The sequence below is a fragment of the Mastigoproctus giganteus genome, chromosome 2 (genome assembly GCF_048544385.1).
Source record: "Mastigoproctus giganteus isolate SK-2022 chromosome 2, ASM4854438v1, whole genome shotgun sequence".
NCBI classification, from domain to species: Eukaryota; Metazoa; Arthropoda; class Arachnida; order Uropygi; family Thelyphonidae; genus Mastigoproctus; species Mastigoproctus giganteus.
In genome coordinates, this window is record NC_143576.1 from 161,623,976 (window position 1) to 161,644,616 (window position 20,641).

The window sequence follows — 20,641 nt, forward strand, 5'->3', positions numbered from 1 at the left end:
GAAGATTCATTGCAGACCAGTTCTGAATAAATTATTGAAAAGACTGCTTAAAGTTAGCATGATATGAAATAAGAGGTTTTACAGGGTATTTATCAGGGTATAAGGGGCTTAGAGGGGAACAGGTATCCTGTGTGTTATCAGACACTCAGCCTAAAACACTGATGGATCCAATATCTCTCTATTACAGAAGATTTAGGAGAAGTCCGGTTGGCCTGCCTCCCTAAAATCCACTCATGCACACCTTCTCGATGGTAAGCCCTGTTATGTCACTTAGGTGGCAACGAACGTGTAGAGTGGTTCTCTTCAAGATGCCTGGTCAGCGTGAAGAGGAAAAGACCAAACCCTCCAGCATGAGAGCACAACAATACAAATGGCTCTCAGTCCCCAGCAGCTTTCACTCTCCCTCTTATGGCCGCGAGAGGATCAGAGTGGAAGCAGAGGGTGCTAAGAATCTCTGGGTACAACCAGGCTGCCATGCACGGAAACTGAACTTGGCCTGTTATAACGTACGATCACTCATCGGTGAAGACAGGATATTAGAGCTGGAAAAGGAATTAGAAAATGTGAATTGGAATATCATCGGTTTGGCTGAAACAAAAAGAAGAAATGAATCACTTAAGTTTATCAAGTGGAAATCTGCTGTTAGTTTAAAAACTAATATAAAAAGTATTATATAATGGAAATGGAAACAGTGAAAGGAGTGAAGGTGGAGTTGGGTTTCTGGTCCATAAAGATTTTAAAAACATTTTGGAATTCAAAAGTACATCACCAAGGGTGTCAAGGCTAATACTCAAGATTTCTAAGAGGTACAAGCTAAAGATTATAATGATTTATACACCAACATCAAGCCATGATGATGAAGAGGTTGAAGAAATGTACACCGAAATTGAGTCTTCTAGATGAGCAGAAAACCCACTACACTATTATTATGGGGGACTTCAATGCTAAGGTTGGAAAAAGGCAAAACAACGCAGAAAGAGGAACTATAGGAAACTTTGGAATTGGTGAAAGAAATAAAAGAGGTGAAAGACTTGTGGAATTTGCAGATTCTCAAGGAATGTCACTAATGAACACTTTTTTCAAGAAAAGGGTGAACAGAAAGTGGACATGGAAGAATCCAAATGGATTAACAACTAATGAAATCGACTTCATCCTCACTAACAGAAGATATATTGTGAATGATGTTACCGTCCTGAATAAGGTAAATGTTGGAAGTGATCACAGAATGGTAAGATGTACACTTGATATAGATGTAGGAAATGAAAGGAAAAACTGACTCGAGTAAATAATACAAAGGTCTTTGAGATAACAGAGGAGGAGAAAAAGCAGTATGTACTGGAACTTAAGAACAAGTTTGAGCTTCTGCAGACTGCTCAGGACCAAGATATCGATGAGGAATATTACAACTTTCTGAAAGTGATAAAGCCCAAGAAACCTATAGGGAAACAGAAATCCAAAGAAGAAAAAATTAGTCAAGAAACACTTGTCATGATGAACCGAAGACGACAAATGAAGAGCAAGAAAAACACTGACAGGGAAAAAATTGAGTATACTGAGTTATGCAAAGCCATTAGAAAGAGACTCAGAGAGGACATAAGAAGATTTAACACAAGAAAAGTAGAACAAGCATTAAGGGAAAACAAAGGATTTAAATCAACAGCCTTGAGCAGTAATACAGAAAGACAAATGATACTGAAACTGAAGAATACCGATGGTGTACTTATAAACAGCAGAGAAGGCATAATTCAAATAGCAGAAGACTACTATAGAGAATTATACAAGGAGCGAGGGAATGATACCAGCAGTGGGGAAGATGGATTGCAAAGTAGCAACACATATGACATACCCGATATTCTTCCTGATGAGGTAGAACATGCATTGAAGAAAATGAAGAATCGGAGAGCCCCGGGGGAAGATGAAGTTACTGTAGAGTTGTTAAAATTGGGAGGAAGAGACATAACACAAAAACTGGCAAGGCTCTTCACAAAGTGCATTAGAAGAGGTGTGACGCCTAAGCAGCAGAATAATGCAATCATAGTTTTGCTGCATAAGAAAGGAGATAAATCAGAAATTGGAAATTATAGACCAATTAGCTTGTTATCCCACATCTACAAGTTGTTCACAAGGGTTATTATTAACAGATTAGAAAGAATACTTGATGAGAATCAACCAAAAGAGCAAGCTGGCTTTAGGACAGGATTCTCAACTATGGATCACCTTCATGTAATATCACAGCTAATGGAGAAAGCAAATGAGTATAAAACACCATTATGCCTGGCATTTGTGGATTATGAATAGGCATTTGACTCCATACAGCATAAGGCAATGTTTCGGGCACTGGAAAGACAAGGCATAGATACCCCATATATTATGATTTTGAAGAAAATATATGAGAGTGCTACCTCCTTTATTAGACTAGACAAAGACAGTAGCACATTTAAAATCGAGAAAGGAGTTCGACAAGGAGACACAATATCTCCGAAGCTGTTTACTGCTGCCCTTGAGGAAGCTTTCAGAAGATTAGACTGGTCGCAGAAAGGAGTCAATGTGAACGGAGAGTACCTAAACCATTTACGATTTTCAGCTGACATTGTGGTTATAAGCCACAATCCCAAAGAATTAGAGGAAAATCTTAATCAGTTATACACAGTTAGTAAGGATTTTGGACTAAAGATGAATATGGCTAAAACAAAAGTAATGATGAACAAGTATGCCACGGAAAGGGAAATAATGATTGAAGGAGCAGTAATTGAAAAGGTGGAGTCATATACTTATCTGGAACAAGTTATTAGCTGTAATAATGATAAATGGCTGGAAGTCAAGAGAAGAATAAATTTTGGATGAATAGCATTCAGGAAATATAGTCACATACTGAAGAGCAATATCCCAGTTTGTCTGAAACGTAAAATAATGAACCAGTGTATACTCCCCACCATGACTTATGGAAGTGAAACTTGGGCACTCACCAAAAGAATGGAAGAGAAGCTGAGAACTACACAGCGAAGAATGGAACGAATTATATTGGGAATCAGACTGTTAGATAAGAAGAGAAACACATGGATTAGGCAGCAAACTCAAGTAAAGGACATTCTCATCAAAACTAAAGAACTAAAATGGTCTTGGGCAGGACACATAGCTCGAAGATATGATGACAGATGGACTAAGAAAATAACAGAATGGTACCCAAGAGGAGCTAGAAGAAAACCTGGAAGACAAAGGCGGAGATGGATAGATGAAATTCATGAGTTTTTGGGTAGTAAATGGATGGCCAGTGCTCAAAACAGAAGGAACTGGAAAGTTGCTGGAGAGGCGTCATCCTGCAGTGGATTGAAAATGGCTGATGATGATGACAGGGTATTTGTGAAGATATAGCACTGCAAAAAAAGTAATGAGACAATTAGAATATACCTAATGTGAGTATTGTTCTATGGAGGGCACCAAAGAAGCATAGAAGTGCAACTTTGGCTGTTCCACCCACCCAAACCATTTGACATTAAGTTTATTTTTCCGTAAGATATTGTTTGTGCATCATGTCTAATGTTACTGTCAGAAACCAAAGAAGGAACATGGATCAACATTAAGTTTTGTGAACAGCTTATGGGGAAGGGGGCTCCATCCTGAGCACAAACATTTTGATGGTTTTAGCATTTTAAAAGGGCAGAGAGGATGTAGCAGACTAGACGGTCCTCAAAGTCGATAACCGAAAACAACCTGCAGCCTTGAATTGGTGGACAAAGTGCACAATTTATTGGCAAGTGACTAATGATTCAAGTTGAGAATGGTATCTAAAAGAATCAGTAAGGTCCATAATTACCACAGACTTTGGAAAAAGAAAAATGTGTGTGAAGTTGGTTCCACACTGTTTTTGTGATGAGGAAAACTTGGATTATTGGATGCTTGTAAAGATTTTGTTCAAACAGCTGGTTGTGAATTTGGTTTCCTAAATAGCATTATTACTGGGAATGAGAGTTGGTGCTTCCAGTATGATTCTGAGACCAAAAGACAGGGTAGAATGGTGATCATAAATGTGTGTGTGTGAGATATTTAAACATTTTTTTGTGAGAATCAAGCTTGTGCAGTCAGATTTGGAGCTGCTGTATGATAATGCACCTTCGCACACAGTGATCAGCATGTAAACCTTTTTGGCTTGTAAGCAGATTGCAGTTCTCAACCACCCTTTTTGGCTCCAGTAGACTTTTTTCTGTTTTCCAAGCCAAAATTTAGATTGGAGGGATGCCAATTTGATAGTCTTTATGATATTCAAGTCTCTAACAGTAGAACTAAATACCACTGGAGCAGATGAGTTTTCCAAGTTTTTTCAAAGCTTACATTAATTTGTAATAAGAGTATTCGGTCCTTTTGGGACTATTTTGAGAGGCAAGTAAGGTAACATTTTCCTTATCTGTATATATATATATATATATATATTTTTTTTTTGCAATGACAATGAAGATACACAAGATAGCACATTTCAAGATAGCTGAGACAGACAAATCTGGAAAAAAAAATAGGATGATTTCCTCAATTATATATTTTTGCCCCTTCACAAAAATGTTATATGAGATTAAAACTTGTATATTTTGATAAGCACTCAGATACACCCTTGCACCCAAAATACCCATTATTAAATGAGTAACATCTTTATTTTCGAAATTTTCCTATTGGCAAAACAGTTTTGTGTAAATGGTTAGCTCATTAACAAATATATAGCAGTGCATAGCACACACTTCTTGATTAGACTGGGGTTCGAGCCCGTAACCACCAAATACGGAGGATGCGGAAAGGTCAGGGAATGACCACCGCATATCCCCGGAGCAATATGGCCTTAGTTGCTAATGCTCCTAAAAACCAAACAACAACAACATTAACAAATATAAAATTCACTGTTCTGTTTGCATGGTATTTTTACATGATAATAATCACAATATTGGGTCTCTTGTAAAAGATTCTAAATCCATAAATAGAAGGTTAGGAAAGCATGAAAAATCACTGAAACAAAATGAAACTTAAGCTGAAAGTTAATTGCTCATTAAAACCTATATACAGTAGACTTTCGAAATAACGGAGCCTTCGGAGAGTCAAGGTGCCATTATTTCGATTTTTCAAAATAATGGCACCTTGAATTTCGAAAGTTTTATGTTTAATGTATTTAATGCAGAAATAATTGAGACCAAATAAGAAATAGAGAGATTAAGAATGCATTTTCATTAACTGCACATAAAAAACAATCATCCGATGTTATATTCTGCCATTAATACACTCCTGCCTACGCCCCATTCTAATTTCTTTATTATCTCAAGTTTAGTTTGCATGGGTAGCACAATGGTATCGTCACTGTCCTCCCTACTCTGGGGGGAAAAGGCCCGGGTTCTAATCCTGTGAATGACGTGAGGAACTTTTGTGGCCTTTTTTCACTCTGTGGCTGAGTTAGTCGATCTAAAGCGTAGATAGCAAGGTTCCCCCCAAAAACACTGAGATTTTTTGTCCAGCAAAAAATCAAATTGACTAGAGAAAACACACAATTTACAGACGCAACACACATGGGTATATGAATTAACATTCCTAATGACTAATGTAATAGTTTGGATAATATCAAGTTTGTCACTAATCTTTAATGTTCTTATTTTCTTCTCTGTATGAGGTTTATTAACTTTAGGAGCCATAGTGAGGGTTTTTTTTAATTTAAAATAAATGTAAAACAATGGTATAATCTGTGATATCAGTACGGAATTCATTTTCAAAATGGCGAATGTAAACAAATACAGTAACCACATAACTATAGATGAACGGTGCACTGTCGAGTCAGTTTGGTGTGACATAAGCACTGTGAAAGCAAAAATAAGAGTAGAAGTGTGTTATAGGGCTAATGAGTACAATGAGCAATTGTACAGAGAAATAGTGGGCTAGTAAATCAGAATGTCTTATAATGGGGGATTTTAACTTCCCAGATATAGACTGGAACCTATGGGTTGGTCACGTGCCCACTAGTAAGACTTTTGTGGATTTTGTTGGATGATTGTTTTCTGTAGCAGTATGTTCGAGAGGCAACCAGAGAGAGTAATACTCTTGATCTGGTTATCAGCAGTGATGATTCATGTATTAAAAATTTGCAGATAAAGGAACCATTAGGTAGCAGTGATCACAGTGTATTGATGTGGGATTTACTTAGATATAATTACCATCAGGAGTAAAGGAAGGGGTTTTTGCTTCCATAAAGGTGACTAGTGGTCTCAGACAGTTTTTAAATTCTGTACAGTGGGACCAACTGATCATGTTACCAACAGCAAATTGTAAATGGGAAGCATTCAAGGAATTAATAGTGGAAGCTACTAAACTTTTCATACCTATTAAGAAATATTGTTCAAGGTTTAGGCCTAAATGGTTGTCAAATGAACTAATGAGACTCGTGGCAAAGAAGAAATATGCATGGGATGCATATAAATTATCAGGCGACACAGAAGCCTATGATATATATAAGCTAGTCTGTCTGTAATCAAGTCACAAAGGAGGTTAGGCAGGCAAAGGCAAATTACGAGAAATCTTTGGCAAAGGATGCTAAGAAAAACAGCAAGGATTTCTTTACTTATATAAACTCTAAAAGGAAGGGGATGAATCTGATTGGTCCAATTGATATCAGTGGTTCGACTGTTGATGATCCTGCTGAGATAGCAAACTGAATGAGTATTTTGCATCTACATTCACACATGAGTTATTAAGGTTCGAAAATGCCACAAGGTTATCAAATTGTAATAGGGTGCTTAATGATTTGTAATAACTGAGAACAAAGTGGAGTTGAAATTGTTGAAGTTAAACATTACAAAGGCACCTGGGGTGGATGGGATCTAGCCAGTTATATTAAAGGAGGCAGCAAAGGAAGTAAGCAAACATTTAGCCATAAATTGACTATTTATGGTCGATTTATGGCTGAAGGGTTAAGAAGGCTTCAAAATTAAGAAGGAAGCAAGCAAGCATTACGGCACTTATTATTATTATTAGCCATTTTATTGGAGGCTTGAAGTGGTGAAACCCATGTTTAGTCTCTAGAGCCAAGTTTCTGGCATCCCCCCCATACTTCTCCTCCAACAAAACTCTGTTCAGAGAACTTACTGACTGCATAATTAATCCCCAGGTCTTTTTCATTTTCCACTACATAAGTGTAGTACCACATAGTTTGTACATTAATCTGAGATTACGGGTATTCATATGCAGTATCTTGCATTGGTCTGTGTTAAATTTCGTCTGCTATTCCTCGGCCTATCTAATTTTTTCTAGATCTTGTTGCAGTAACTTATCTATCAGGCTTAATGTCATTAATAAATATAGAAAACAACAGTGGGTTGGGTCCAGCACTTGAACCCTGGACGACTCCATTAATAATATTAGTCTAAGAACAGCAGTGCCCATTAATTTACACTCTGTGACTTCTCCTACACAACAATTCCTTTATTCATATCAGTAACTTGCTCTTAATGCAGCAGTATCAAAAGCTTTCCTAAAATCCAAATATATGATATCAAAATAATATTTTTGCATCCAGTTCTTTTGTTACTGCATAATAGTGTCAAATCAGATTGGCGAGACAAGATCATTCTATAACAAATTCATTCTGTGACTACAGTATAATTGCATTCCGGTCTAGATGGTCCTGCAATACTTCTTTAACCAGTGACTTCATTATTTTCCCTGGAACAGAAATTAAGCTAAATGGTCTGTAGTTACTCATGTGAACCAGGGGATACATTTGCAGATCTCTAGTCCATGGGGATCTTGTCTGAATTAAAAGATGCTTTCATAATTGTGGCTATGGGTTTGCTTACCAACTTTACCGCCTCCCTCCCTCCCTATCTTAATATAATTGTATTGATCCCATCCACCCAAGGCATCTTTTTTATATTTAACTTTTCTCTTTAACTTTTTTATATTTAACAATTTCTCTTCCACATGGCCTCACAAAATCATTATCACAATATGAATTATCACAAAATCATCTAGCTTCCTGTTAGAATTTGATGAACTTAGGCATCCGTTTCCTAAAGGATGCCTCATTTGTGAATGTAGATGCATAATACTAATTCAGTATTTGTCAGCAACCTGAGCAGTATCACCAACAGTTAAATCATTGATATCAAGTGGACCAATGTGATACAACCCCTGCCTTCTATTTTAATATAAGTAAAGAAGTGTTTGCTGCTTCTCTTTGCATTCTTTGCCAGAGATGTAATCTGTCTGAGCTTACCTAACCTCCTTTGTGACTTGATTAGAAATTAGTTTATATTTACACTGGTATGCAAAACTTAAGGACCAATGCTATTTCTAAAGGTTACAACCACAAAATCAAATGAAACAGCCTGTGGCAATTTGCATAACTCTGGCCATTCATTAGAAAGCTGGTGCACATGCAAAAATTTGAATTGTGATGAGAAGGCTCGCATAAACAGATAAAAGCAGCAGTTCAGCAGTTATGTGCAAATTACCGAATGGTGTGCACGATTGTTACAGATGTTCAATTGGTTTCATACAGTGCTACGGATAACAAAATGGCCAGAAGACAACATCTGGATGACTTTACCTGGGGTCGAATAATTGGGAAAGTCGAAGTGCGAGGAGTGTGGCTGCAGAGTTCCGTATTGCCCATAGCATCGTCTCACATGCGTGGTCAGCCTTCAGAACAACAGATACAGCTGTTTGAAGGAGCAGTGGTTGTCGTCCATGAAAAACAACGGCCAGTGATGACCGCTATATACTCCTATAGACTAAGAGGGATCGACACCAGACAACGGGATCCATTGCAAACCAACTGCACAAGACGCAGGATATCGCGGTTTACTGTGGCCAGGCAACTCTACAAAGATGGACTGTTTGCCCAGTGGCCAGTATGTGTTGTCCCTTTAAAGCCTGCCCATCAGAGACACCGTTTACAGTGGTGCATCGAACACAAGGACTGGACAGCAGTGCAATGGGTGAGGTATTCTTTACTGATGAGAGTAGATTCAGTCTCGGCAGCGATTCTGGATGTCAGCTAATCTGGTGAGAGGTTGTCACGTGATATCACCCCCGCAAACGTCGCTGAAAGGGATCGATATGGCGGTTGAGGTGTTCTCGTCTGGGGAGGCATTATCTTGGATGGATGTACACAACTCCAGATACTGGAAGGTGGTACTGTACTGTACTGAGGTAATCCTTCCCCATGTGTGTCTGTTCCGAGGGGCCATTGGCCCCAAGTTTGTGTTTATGGATGATAATGCCATACCCCATCGCACTGCAGCTGTTGATATGCTTTTGGAAAGTGAGGACATTGTTCGTATGGGGAGACGCCTAGAGGCACATCCATACCTACCAGAAAAGGTTCACCAGCTGAAGATGGCTCTGACAGAGGAATGAACGATGTTACTGCAAGAACGTGTCAACAACATTGTTCGAAGTATAGACAGGCAGTGCAAAGCCTGCATCGACATTAGGGGTGGCCATATCTCCTACTGAGGACCACCTCTTCCCTTTGTTTCATCTTTGGTAGTGATGCATCTGTATCATGGCAGTCAGTACTACGTTGCCATTGTTGAATAAAGTCCTTCTGTACCATTTTGTTTCTGTTGTGTCGGTGTTGTTTGCTTCATCATTTCTGTACCTCACGGGGTTCCTTTGGTATGCTTTTCCCATATTCAGGCCACTCCTATGAGAAGTTACAGGTGAAAAACTGACTGGTCCTTAAGTTTTGCAAACCAGTGTACTATAGGCTTCTGTATCAACTAATAATTTACAGGCATCCCTTGCATTTTTCTTCTCTGCCACAAGTCTCATCAATTCATCTAACATCCATTTAGGCATGGAACAATATTTCTTATTTGGTATGAAAAGCCTATTAGCTTCTGTGATTACTTTTCTGTAATCACAGAAGTAATCACTAAATTATATACAGTGGGACTATCATCAGATTGCCCCACTATATATAATTTAAATATAATTTAATGGAGTCAGTCTTGTGAATGCAAAAGCCATTTCCTTTACCCTTGACAGTAGTTATGTTTTTAGTAAATCCCATATCAGCACACTGTGATCACTTCCTCCCAGAGCATTTTTTACCAGCAGATTTTTAATGCATGATGAATCACTGCTGATAATCTGATCAAGAGTATTGCCTCTCTAACTTGCTACTGTAAAAAACAGTCATCCAGTAAATCCACAAAAGTCTTGCTAAAGTGTGACCAATCCATGAGTTCCAGTCAATATCTGGAAAGTTAAAATACCCTATTATAAGACATTCTGGTTTACTTCCCCACTCAGTTCCTTTGTATAGTTGGTATATTCATCATAGTCAATAAGCCTATAGCACACTCCTGCTCTCATTTTAATTTTCCCATTGCTTATGTCACACCAAACTGACTCAACATTGCACTAGCCACCCATGTTGACTGGATGCACTGCCTACAATTTAATATATGCTTCTTAACTAAGAGCATAACTCGCCCCATCCTTTCTGTACACATTGTACTCTCCACATTGAACTTCTGCATCCTTATGCCTGAGTGACACCTTGTCTGCGATATACCCACAATGTTTGCATTTGATGACTTGATCAATACTTCAGATTCATCAAATTTATTTACTACAGTGGTCGACAAAAAAAACTGCATCCCTTGTGAATTTTGCAAATAATGTGTTTTGTGCTGCATTGTGGGTTGCAGAAATGTTTGAAATGCATTTGTTAGATGGGACATATATCTCTGTCACAGAAATCCAATAAAAAGACTCCACCTGATATACCTAATTGCCATAAATATCTTCTCAAAGGGTAAAATGCTTAATTAATGGAATTATGAAGAAATCAAGCAAATGGCAATCATGACAACCAAACATACATTTTATTGCATTTACATGTACAAACTGAAATGACAAGTTAACATAATAGTATTATGTACTGTATACCAGCAAAATAAGTTCTTAATATTTAGTTTTTCCTCGAGCTGCAATTACAGCCTTGCAACAATCTGGCATAGAGTTAATCAACTTCTGGACGTACGGTTGCCCAATTTCGTGGTACCACACCCTTAAAATGCTCTCCTGCAGCTGAATCTTCTTGGCTTCTTCTGAGCAATTTTAGATGACATGATGTACCAGCAATTTTCAATAGGGTTCAAATCTGGACTGTTGTCGGGCCAGTCCAACACTGTAATGCCAGCATTTTTGAGGTATGACTGCACATTAAGGGAGAAAAACGAGGGAAATGATTGTGTTTGTTTTAAGCCTTGTGAGACAAGAAGACAAACTCATCATTAAATCTAAATAGCATAAAACTTACCAATTTTGCTGTATGGAAAGGTTCTGAGTCCTGTTGAAAAATGCAGTTTTGAATGTTTGTGTGGTGATCCCTAACAATGGTTTTCAGGCACTCCTCCAATGTAGCAGTGTAGGTTTCTGCATTCACTGTTCTGTTAATAAACTTAATTCACCCTTTGCTTGTTATGCATCCCCAGACCATCTGACCGGTGGGGAACTTTACAGTCGTTGTTATGCAGTCAGGATGGTATACCTCCAATTTTCGTCTTCTGACATATCGCTTCCCATCCGAATTGAATTTCAATTCATCAGAAAAGATGAGTGTTCCATTGCTCTTTTGTTCACAAAACATGCGTTTTAGCCCAAGCAGGTCACTTCTTCCTCATTTGTTGGGTCAACAAAAGCTTCTTCATGGGTCTATAGGCATGCAGACCATGTTCTGAAAGCTGTCTTTGGATAGTTCATGCACTTGTTTCAACACCAGTTGCCATCTCAAAGTACAGTTTTAGATCAGGAGCACTAGCATGGCGATTACCAAGGCATAGCCATTTCAAATATCAATCTTGGGAAGGCATAGTCACTCTCTTACATCCTGATCCAGATCTTCACTTTACATCACCGGTTTCACGCTTTAATTTCAGCACCCAGGATACTGTTGACTGACGGCAGTCTATTTTTTCAGCGATAGCATGCGTAGAAAGCCCTTCCTGGGACAGAGCAGCAGCTACACTTTTTCTTCTTGGTGTCAACTGAACATATGGAGCCATGCTTACCCTTGTTTACCCATATTTATAGAAACAACTGATGCAATACCTTGCAGTTACTGTCTGATGCAATAGAAGCATTATCTGATACAATACCTTTGCTTTGCAACAAACAAAATGACTGTAATCAAACAATACCTATGTTTCACTACAAATGTTACTTTTTTTAAGGTTGTGCAGTTTTTTTGTCTGCCACTGTATGCTTATAGCAGTAGTGCACTTTCAAGTGTACCTGCACCTGTTCTTACTCTTAGTTACCCTAACATAGCCCATGTATTTTGATTTCAAACCCTGCTGTGATGACCCACAGCAGGGTTTGAAATCCCCAACGTCTTGATTTCCAGGCTGCTGCATGTTTCTGTTGAAGCAGTGCAAGAATCATTTTTACCTCAGCCTGCAGCTCTAGTTAATCTATTAGGCTCTGTATCCCCCTCAAATCTATTAGTTTTCTGACCCACCTTGATAGCAGCGGCAAATATTCTTGTGCTGCTTCTATTTAAATGTATCTCATCCCTGTAAAATGTCTCTCCTGTTAACAAGCACAGACCACACAGAGAAACATTCTACCCCATGAGCCTTTCACAGCCTCTGTGGGGCTAAATTGATTGACAAGGCTCTCATCATATAGTCCCTCCTATTGTGTTTGGCAGATTTGCAGATACTTTCAAATTTAACCCTAACTCATGACCTTTTTCCAACATTGCCTTATACTAAGTAAGCAAACCCTTAGCCATAATTATGAAAGCATCCTCTCATAATTACTTAGGGGAGGTCCCCATAGATTGGAGATGTGCAAATGTATCCCCAATTCACAAAGGGGGACCTAAGGGTGACATGAATAATTACAAACCAGTTAATTTAACTTCTGTTCTGGGGAAAATAATGGAGTCACTGGTTAAAGATGCTTTGCAGGATCATTTAGACAAGACTGCAGTAATAATTCAGACACAGCATGGGTTTGAATTATTACTGCAGTCTTGTCTAAATGATCCTGTGATGTAGTTACAAAGGAACTGGATGCAAAAAAATAATTGTGATATCATATACTTGGATTTCAGGAAAGTTTTTGACATATGGAAGACTACTGTACAAATTAGAGCAGTATGGTATTAAGGGTAAGTTGCTACAATGGATAAAAGGGTGGTTGAGTGGGAGAAGACAGAGTGGTAATCAGTGGATGCTGCTCTTCGTGGACAATTGTTATTAGTGAAATCCCCCAGGGTTCGGTGTTGGGCCTATTGTTGTTTTGTATATTTATCGATGATATTGATAAACATAGAAAACAACAAGTTTAAGGTATATCAGGCTTAATGTCAAAGTTTGCAGATGATGCAAAGTTTGGCAGGGTTGTTAATGACAATAATTGGCAGTATGTTACTTTTTTACATTTTTTCATTTTTTACCACTTAGAGTGGTAGAAAATGAAAAAGACTTCAGAGTAAATGTGCAGTCAGATATGAAATCTTCTGAGCAGTGCAGACAGGCTGCTAGAGCAGGTCATGGGGTATTGTCAATGAATACAGGAATTTTGCTATTCCTGTATTCTTACGAAAGTCTTACGAAGAAAGGCTAAGTTCTGCAAATTGCAGCGTCTGGAGACTAGGTGATCTGATTGAGGTGTATAAGTCTTGAATGGGTTGAACAGGCTGAATTCTGATGGGATTCTTCCTCTTGCTCAGATTATGAACCTGAGGGGACATAAATACAAATTGAGGAAAGACAGTTGTAGAATAGATGTGTGGAAATTTGCCTTTAGCCAGCAGGTAGTTGATTGCTGGAACAAACTTCCATCTGTCATTATGGAAGTTCATAGCTTAAATAAATTCAAGGAGGAACTGGACAAATGTTTAGAGGGAATGGATGTGCGAAATGGGTTTTTTTTTTTTTTTTTTTTGGCTGATGCTGCATAAGCTTGCTTTCTTGCATCACATGCCTCTAGTACTTATTAAGTCCTTAAATCCCCTACTCTTAATATCATTAGTGCCAACGCATACAGCTGTATCGCCTTTCATGCCCTTAAAAGATATCTGCTCTACAGTGTCATCAACTCTTGCCCCTGTCAGACATACACTGGTCCTATTCCAATAATCATTTTTTGCATGGTATATTTCTCATTTCCTTGACAATAGAGTCACTGACAATAACTACCTCCTGTGGGATTGAAGCTGTGTTGCCTGATGTACAAATGAGCTCTGGAGTTCACAGGGTGAGCTGAGAATTTGATGTGCCCCCATTTTAATTCCTTCAAGGCCATCTCATTCTGTTCTTCAAGATCTCATAAACACCTATCGGAATGCTGAGTTCACACCTAATTTCCTCGTACTCTTTGCACAAAATACACACACAGATATCCCCACTTGGCTGTGTCATGTTCTGTTCTAGATAGGTCTGCAAACATCACACACGTAGAACATTTTGTTGAGGCCATGATTTGTAAGGGAATCTCCTCTCCCTCCAATCCTCTTCCACTCCATAGCATGAATGTTATTTTGAGTTTGTTGCTTTTCTGCTGTATGCAATTTTCATTTAAATTCAGTTTAACTTGAGAATACTAAAAACTATAAACTTATAGATACCTAAATGCAGTAATATGTATTACCCTATAAAATTTACATTATATGTATTATGCTAGAAATAAACTTAGCTAAAACAAAAAAAAATCACTAGAAGATGGTATAATTTAATTTACCTTTTTTCCTGGGAAAATAATGGAGTCACTGGTTAAAGAGGTGATACAGGATCACCTAGACAAGAGAGCAGTAATAGTTCAGACACAGCATGGGTTTGTTAAGGGGAAGTTTGACCAATTTGGTTGGATACTACAATGTGGTCACAAAGGAACTGGATGCTAAAAATAATTTTGATATCATATACTTGGATTTCAGGAAAGCTTTTGATACTGTTGCACATGGAATACTGCTGTACAAGTTGGAATGGTATGGCATTAAGGGCAAGTTACTGCAATGGATAAAGGGATGGTTGAGTGGGAGATGGCAGAAAGTGGTAATAAATAGACACTGCTGTACATGAACTAATGTTATTAGTGGATTCCTCCAGGTGCTGGGCCCATTGTTGTTTTGTATATTTATCAATGATATCGATGAAAGTATATCAGGCTTAATATCCAAGTTTGCAGATGATACAAAGATTGGCAGGGTTCTTAATGATACCAAAGACAGTATGCTATGCTACTGCAACAGGACCTAGAAAAGTTAGGCAGATGGGCTGAGAAGTGGCAACTGAAGTTTAACATTGACAAATGCACAAAGTACTGCATATGGGTAGCAGTAACCCAAGAGAAACATACCAACTCTGTGGTACTACACTCAGGGAGGTGGAGAATGAAAAAGACCTGGGGGTAATTGTGCAGTCAGATATGAAGTTCTCTGAGCAGTGCAGGCGGGCTGCCAGAGCAGGTCATGGAGTTTTTTCAATGATATATAAGAATTTTTCTAGCAGAGACAAGGAGGTGATTATCCCTTTGTAGAAGGCAATGGTCAGGCCACACCTTGAGTACTGTATACAGGTCTGGAGGCCTCATTTTAGAAAGGATATAGAGTTGCTAGAATGAATACAGAGAAAGCAACAAGATTGGTGAGAGGAAGAAAGGGGTGCACTTATGAAGAAAGGCTTAAGTTCTGCAAGTTGCAGCATCTAGAGACTAGGCACCTGCGTGGTGATTTGATTGAGGTGTATATGGCTTTGAATGGTTTGAGCAGGCTCAGTGCTGATGGGTTACTTCAGCTTGCTCAGACTAAGAACCTGAGGGGGCATCGATTCAAATTGAGGAAAGACAGTTGTAGAATAGATGTGTGGAAGTTTGCCTTTAGCCAGCAGGTAGTTGATTGCTGGAACAGACTTCCATCTGTTGTTGTGGAAGTTGATAGCTTAAATAAATTTAAGGCTGAACTAGACAAATATTTGGAGTGACCGGATGGGTGAAATAGGAAGGGTTTTTTTTTTGGCTGATGCTGTATAAGCTTGCTTTCTTGCATCATACGCCTCTACTAATGCTAATACTGCCAGAGCTGTTATATCACCTGATGATGTACAAATGTTTATAAATTAAAATTTTCTAATGGTTTGCTCTCTGCTCTGAACCACTTCAAGAGGTTGGACAAATGTTCTGAAACTGTTTAAAGCAATGAAACTAACTTCATATAATGCATGGCAGTTTTCATGTAGTGGTAAATGATGCAAGAAAGCAAGCTTATACAGCATCAACCAAAAAAAAAAAAATTTCCCATTTCACCTATCCATCCACTCCAACAGTTTGTTTAGTTCTTTCTTAAATTTATTTAAGCTGTCCACTTCCACAACATCAGATGGATGTTTGCTCCAGCAATCAGCCAGCCACTGACTAAAAGCAAACTTCTGCAACCATCCTTTCTCAATTTGAATTATGCCCTGTAATGTGCATAGTCTGAGCAAGACAAGAGGAAGAATCCCATCAGCACTGAGCTTGTTCAATCCATTCAAAGCCTTAAACACCTCAATCAGAACACTGCAGAGGTGCCTAGTCTACGAATGCTGCAATTTGCAGAACTGAAACCTTTTGTGGTAAGAGCACCGTTTTGAATCATATTGCTCTCTCTGTACCCATTCTGGCAGCTCTGCATCTTTCCTAAAATAAGGCCTGCAGTCCTGTATGCAGTACTCAAGATGTGGTCTAACCATTGCCTTATACAATGAGATAATCACCTCCTTATTTCTGCCATCAAAATCCTGTATATTATTGACAAAACTCCATGAGCTGTCCCGGCTGCTTTTTTTTTTCTCTGTGCAGAGAACTTCATATCTGACTGCATAATTACCTCCACGTCATTTTTATTTTATTTTTATTTTACTGAGTGTAGTACCACACAGTTGGTATGTTACTCTGGGGTTACTGCTACCCGTGTGCAGTACTTTCCATTTGTCAAGGTTAAACTTCAATTACCATTTCTCAGCCTATATGCATAATTTTTCTAGATCCTATTGCACTAACATGCTATCATTACTGTTGTTAACTCTCCTGCCATCCTTTGTATTATCTGCAAACTAGGACATTAAGCCTTATGTGCCATTAATATCAGTACCATTAATAAATATAGAAAACAATGGTAAAGGTAAAAGCGGTTTCCGCAGCCGAGTGGTTGGGAGTGCAGTAGCACACGCTCCTTGGGTAGACCAGGGTTCAAGCCCCTCACTGCTAAATACGGTCGATCCGCCAACCCGCATTGGACCAGTGTGGCAAATTATGGTCCATTTCCCTCAACATGAATTGTTGAGGAGGCTTCCATCCTGCAGTAGGCTAACCAAATCTGGGGGACTCCACTAATAATATTAGTCCACAAAGAGCTGTGTCCATTGAAAACCACTTTCTCTCTTCTCCCACTCAGTCATCCTTTTATCCATAGCAGACTCCATTAATTTCCCTGGAACAGAAGTTAAGTTAAAAGGTCTGTAATTACTCATGTCACCCTTTGATCCCCCTTTGTGAATTGGGTTTATGTTTGCACATCTCCAGTCTGCAGGTCTTCCCCTGAAACCAAAGATTTTCTCATAATTATGGCTAAGCGTATTGCTTACCTCCTTTGCTGCCTCCCTTAATATAATTGGCACTTTTTTTTATGTTGAACTTCAACAATTCTTCTTCCACTTTCCTCTCAGTTATCACAAAATCATTTAGCTCCCGATTACATTCTGATGAACTAACTTCTGGAATTCCCTCTCACTAAAGAACATCTCTAGGAATCCTGTTGTCTCGAAACTTTACTAGACATGTTGGACAGACAACTTATGTGATCGAGACTCGCTAATAATTAGCAGGTCTCGATCACATAAGTTGTCTGTCCAACATGCAAAGAACTCTTCATGTGCGAATGTAGAGGCAAAATACCTATTTAGTTTGTCAGCAACCTGGGCAGGCTCATCAACAGTTACTGTCATTTGTCAAATGGATCAACGTGTTTCAATTCCCCCTACCTTCTACTGTTAATATAAGTAATGAAGTCTTTGCTACATTTCTTGGCATTCTTTGCCAGAGACTTCTCATAGTCTGCCTTAGCTTGTCTAACCTCTTATGTGACTTGATTACAGACTAGTTTATATCTAACATAGGTTTCTGTATCAATAGATAATTTATATGCATCCCAGGCATTTATCTTCTTCTGAGACAAGTCTCATCAGTTCATCTGAAATCTATTTATGTCTAACCCTGAATGGTATTTCTTTGTTGGTATGAAAAGCCTAGTAGCTTGCTTCTATGATTACTTCCCTGAATGCTTCTCATTTAGCACTTGCTGCTCACAATGTCATCCATGTCCCTCTGTATCAGATTTAAAAACTCTCTAAAACTACTGCAGTCACCCTTATGGAAGAATCAGCCCTTCCCTTTGCCCTTCACAGTAGTTATGTCTTTAAGTTAGTTCCAAAGCACACTGTGATCACTGCCACCTAGAGAGTCATTTACTCAGGTTCTTAATGCATGAAGTGTCTCTAATGATAATCAGATCAAGAGTATTGCTTCCTCTTGTTGCTTCTCTAACAAGCTGCTGTAGAAAACATTCATCCAATAAATCCACAAAAGTCCTGCTGGAGTGTGAGTGATCATTCTAAAAGTTCCACTCGGTATCTGGAAAGTTAAATCCTCCCATTATAAGACATTCTGATATACTGGCCCACTTTTCTTTTATATTGTATTATACCCATCATCATCATTAGACCTATAACTTACTTCTACTCTCATTTTTGCTTTTCCAGTGCTTATATCACATTAAACTGAGTCAGCGTTGTACTTACTGGCCATCTATATTGACTGGATTCACTACCTTCAATTTTATATGCTTTTAACTAAGAGAATAATCCCTACTATCCTGTCTGTCACTTCCATACGCTTTGTACTCCCCATATTCAAATTTGACATCCATTATAGCTGAGTGACATGACATCTCTGTATCTGCAGAATGTCTGCATTTGATTATTTGAATATTTGACCAGCACTTGAAATTCATAAAATTTATTTACTATGCTCCTAGCACTGCTGTACATGTACAAGTATACATGCACCTGGTCTTAATCTTACCCTAACACAGTCCATGTATTTACTTATTCCTTGATGACCCACAGCAGACCTTGAAATCCCCAACGCCTTGCTTTCCAGGCTGCTGCACATTCCAGTAGAGGCAGTGCAAGAATCACTTTCACCTCTGCCTGTGGCTATTGTTAATCTGCTAGTCTGTGTATCCCTCCAAGCTGGCAGTTTTCTGACCCACCTAACACTGCCTCAAAAGCATCAGAAAATATTTTTGCACCTTTTATATTTAAGTGTACCCATCCATCCCTGTAGAAGCAGTCTCTCCTGTTAACAAAACAGACCATTCTGCAAAAATTTCTACCCCCTTCAGCTGGGCAGATTTGCAGCCACTTTCAAATTTAACCCTAATTTGTGACTTTTCCCCAACATTTCCCTGTACTTAAGTAAATCTGCAGACCTCCTACTCTTAATGTCATTTGTGCCAGCATATACAACAATATCACCTTTTGTGCCCTTAATGGATGATATCTGTTTTACAATGCCATCAACTTTTGTCCCTGATCATTTCCACTTCACCTTTTTTGCATAATATATTTCCCATTTCCCTGACAGCAGATTAATCAGCTAGATTAATTAATTTTGTTGGATTACTGTCACTAGAGACCAGACCATCTCTCTGATGAGGGACCAATAAGTCCTGAAATAGGCTGTTATAGATGTGCTCATTTTTAAACAAAGCTGATTAATCTTTTTGGTAAGGCCATTTGAAAGTAGTAAAATACAAGCAAAACTCATTGTGAAGGCAGAGAGAGTTTGTTCTGCTGTGAGCATAAGACCTCTTCATCAATTATACAGTTTAAATTCTGCTGGCATTTAAAATATATGAAAAGGCAACCTTCAACTTTCTTATATATAGGGATAATCAGCATCTTATAATTTCTGGTAAAATTTCTCTTATATCTAGGTCAAGGCAGCTCATGTGGTTTTGTCAACAATAGTCTGGAATTTTGCCAGTTGGACATGATTATCTCATTGTATAAGGCAGTGGTTAGGCCACATCTTAAGTATTTCATACAGTTCTGGAAGCCTCATTTGCAGAAGGATTGGTGCAGGTGCAAAGAAGAGCAACAAGATTAGTAAGGGGAACAGAAGGATGCCCTTACCAGGAAAGCATTTCTGCAAATTGCAGTGTCTGGAGACTAGACACTTGGGAGGAAATCTGACTGCGGCGTTTAAGCATTTAATTAAATTGATTAAGCTGAATGTCGATGGAATGCTCCCTCTTGCTCAAACTATCACATGGGGAGCATAAATTCAGATTGAGAAAGAAAGAATAGTTAGAGGATGGATGTGGAGAATTTTTTTTTTTCAGAAGGTAGTTGATTGTTGGAACTAACTTCCATCTGTTTGTCTCATTTCACTCATCCACTCGCTCCAAATGTTTGTCTAGTTCTGCCTTGAATCTCTTTAAGCTGGCAACTTCTACAATGATAGATGGAAGTTTGTTCCAGCAAAATGTAGTTTGAATAAATTCAAGGAAGAACTGGACAAACTGATAGAGGGGATGGAGAGATATAGGAATTTT

The 20,641-nt window shown here is 38.5% G+C and overlaps 1 protein-coding gene across 1 annotated transcript in view; it reads left to right on the forward strand.

Moving 5' to 3' along the window:
* The window catches only part of cpb (F-actin-capping protein subunit beta), a 119,433-nt gene that overhangs the window by 11,477 nt on the left and 87,315 nt on the right, over window positions 1-20,641 (forward strand). The gene's annotated exons all lie outside the window — the stretch shown is intronic.